Genomic DNA, 3,902 nt, shown 5'->3' on the forward strand with positions numbered 1-3,902 from the left:
AAATAATTATAGTTAGAAGACATTGCAAAAGTACTACATAGATGTCCTTGAACTCTTCACCCAGCTTCCTCCAATAGTGACATTTTCTACAACTGTAGGGCAATAGCAAAAGTAGGAAATCGACAGTGTACAAACATGTTAACTAAACTACAGACCATACTCTGCTTTCAGCAGTTTAACATGCACTTATTTGTATGTGCATATGTGTATGTATATATGTGCAGATCTATGCATTTCAACCCCATGTACATATTCATGTAACCACCAGAACAATCAGGATACAGAATTTGTTTCACTACCATAAACAGACTGTTACTATCCCTGTGTGGTCATATCCTTCCCTTCCCACTTTTATCTCTGTCCTTGGCAACAGCCTATTTTTCATCTCGATAATTTGGTCATTTTGAGGAGATAAATGGACTCATACAATATGTAATCTCTGATATTGACTTTCTTTTTCACGATCATAATGCCTTTTGGGTCCATCTAAATTGTCACATATACCAACAGTTTGATCCTTTTATTACTGAGTGGCATTCCATTTTTGAAAAGTCAGGTTGATTCAACCTTCTGTAGTAATTTAAATATTATTAGATCCTTGTTTTGACACAAAACTAAATCTGGTTTATTTCTAGAAAGTGTTTCAGAGACAGAGGCTCGAGGATCACAGTTAAGACTGTTTTTTTTCAGAATTTTCTTTAAGTCGAGAGAGTCTCATTCTTTTTCTTCCAAGAATAAAAACTGGGACATCCAGATTTGAGTAGATTCTGCAACGTGTTGAAGACAAGGTGAATACAGAGTATGTCTCACCATTACTCTTCATGACAGTGCACAACATCATAATGATCGGTCATAAACAAATCAGTCAGGATGAGGATTTGAGTATAAAATATCTGTAAGAACAGTGGGAATCTGTGTCATTTTTGCATAGGCCTCCTCCAATCAACAGTTCCTGCCCCCCACCCTACTTGTTTGATGTGAAGTTATGTAAAAGTGGCCCAGGCGATGAGACCTAGCAGCAGTGCTGCACAAACAAAATGTTCACACTCAATTGTGAACAGATGGCAACACCCATATTCGGATTGTTTCAGAGTTGTAGATTGTGGAAATGTTACTCTCAGTGACAGGAAAGCAAAGAGGGTTGATGATTCTGCTAGCCTGAGGCTCTGGTCATGGTTAGCACAAGTATATTGTAGACTGACTCTGCAGGAATACACAGCAGAGAATAACAAAAACTCAAGTTATCCACACATTCCTAGCAGACCAGAGGCTGTACATATGAACAGAGGACATGCAAAAGGCCACAAGATAAATTGAAAACTGGGGCATGTTTGAACAATGACCTGAGTTTTGAATACACTCCCCTACTCAGCAAAGATGCCCCGGCAGCAATCAAAAGCCCTAGTGACTTCAGGTGTTTGAGTTCAACTTCTGTCCAATCACTGGCTGACCACTTAGATACGCTAATGCAGGAGAAATCCCTCAGGTGCCAGGCATAAGAAGATGAACAAGAATTTTTAAAAATCTTAATGGAATTCTGTCTGGTTCCAGCCAAGATTGGGTGCTTCATTCCTCCCTCATCCTCGCTCTTAGGACCTTTTATTCTTGGACATAACATAACGAACAAGCTTACGAAGTCTCTGAAAGATGAAAAGAAGAAAACAGACAGCATAGAAATCTTGAGACTTGAGAAAATATAGTGGTGAGTCTCATAGGCTTTGTTTTTATCCTCCAATATATCTCAGATGGGACACTAGGGTAGCCTGAAACCCTGAACCACCAAAAGATAAAGACAAAAAAAAGAAACAACAACAACAAAAAAAACACGACAACACTGTTCTCTAATCAAATGTACAGGTCTAGCAGAATAGAAGACTCTTTTTTACATAATTCCCATTCCACAACAGCTAAAAACTAAAGGAAAACTTCTTCTCACCTGTGGTACCAGCTATAAATGGAGAGGTAAACTTCCACAGCTTCCTTGCTGTAGCAAGAGGGACTCTGATTCCCTCACAGGGATGACGTCAGTGGGGCAAACTGGAGGCTGAACTTCACCCATGTCTGGTGGTAGTAGGTGGCAATCTGATGCCCCCATCAGCATGGTATGTATGAATCCAAGCAACAATCCTAACTTCCTTCACAACCCAAAAGCAACAAAGTTGAACAAAGCAGTGCCAGTTGGCACTTCACTTTCCCTGCCAGTGTAGTATCAGTGAGGCCAAGTGGGGAGATGAGTTTCCATCCCACCCAAGAGCAATGAAGTGGAACAAGGTTGTGTGAAGTGTAGCTTCCCACCCTATGCTAGGATCAGCAAGGTCAGTTAGGGAGCTAATCGTTTACATCCACTTGGTGGCAATGAGGCTTTGCCAGTCAATACTGCACTTTTGTTTAGAAAGTGTCAGTAGAACTGAGGTGGGAACTGGACTTCTATGCCATGTGTCAGAAATGAGTTGGTCCCAGTCAGCACTTCAGCTTCACATTGTGATGTTCAGGTCTCAACGGGGAACTGAATATTGACACCTACCTACATCTATACTCTACACTAAACAGGGTGACTGCTTACTACAAAGGAAAATCAGAGGAAATCAATAGTCTCACTAATACACAAAATATCCAGGATACAATTGAAAATCATTTATCATACCAGGAACAAAATTGAATACAACTTAGAAAATGATCAACAGATGCCAACACTGAGATGACTGAGATATTAGAATTATCTGAGAAGAATTTCAAAGCAGCAATCATAAAAATCCTTCAACAAGAAGTTACAAACACTCTTGAAACAAAGGAGAAAATTTTTAGAATCTTAGCAAGGAAATGAGAATACAAAAATGAACCAAATAAAACTTTTGCTTCTGGGAAGAGGGAAAGATAAACTTTCCCCTATTCCTCCATCCAATTACAGCTTAAACAAAAAACAGAACCAACAAACATAAAAAAAGTGGAACCTGGACTTAGATATAAAACAAACATAAGGAGACTCTGAAAAGTGGGAAGGAGAAGGCAGGCTGGCTAGGAAACTCAGGATCCAAGGAAAGCACCATGGTAAGTCCCTTGGCTTTTCCCTTGGCCTAATATATCCCAAACCTAGAACCAAAGAAGGTAGTGCAACACACATGCTAATGAAAAAAAAAAAAAGCAAAAAAAAAAGCCAAAACAAAAGCCTACTTTTTCTACTCAGAGTACAAGGAAAGTGGCAGCATTCTGATGGAAATTTTTAGACAATAAACACCCTATTCCAGCCAAACACCACAGAAAAAACTGTCCCCCCCCATACCCACATTAGCAAAGGCTGAATGAGGAGCCTACACTTCCACCCTCACAAGACTATAACAAATCATCTCAAACTATGAGTCTGAACCACTCTCTGACAAATGGTACTGAAGTAATCAGATATCCATATGCAAAAAAACCCACAACTTATCAGTTACCCACACATATGCAAAAATTAATTTAGAATAGATCATAGACCTAAATGTAAAACTTGAAGCCATAAAACTTTAATAAGAATACATAAGAGAAAAATTGTGGTGATTTTGGGATTAGCAAAGACTTCTTAAATTTGACACCAGGAGTATAATTCATAATAAAAAATGGAGATATCCAAATTCATGAAAATTAAGATTTTCTGTTCTTTGAAACACCATGTCAAGAAAATGAAAAGCAAAGACACAGACTAGGAGAAAATGTTTATAAATCATATATTGAATAAATAATCTGCATTTGGAATCATAAAGAAATCTCAAACTCAACAATAAGGAAACAACCCAAGTTAATAATGAACAAAGATTTGAACAATCACTTCACTAAAATGATTATATGGATGGCATGTAAACACCTGAAAAATGCTCCATATCATCAGTCATTAAGAAAATGCAAATTAAACCTATAAAAGTATC

This window comes from Propithecus coquereli, unplaced genomic scaffold (genome assembly GCF_000956105.1).
Source record: "Propithecus coquereli isolate 6110/MARCELLA unplaced genomic scaffold, Pcoq_1.0 Scaffold222, whole genome shotgun sequence".
Taxonomy (NCBI): Eukaryota; Metazoa; Chordata; class Mammalia; order Primates; family Indriidae; genus Propithecus; species Propithecus coquereli.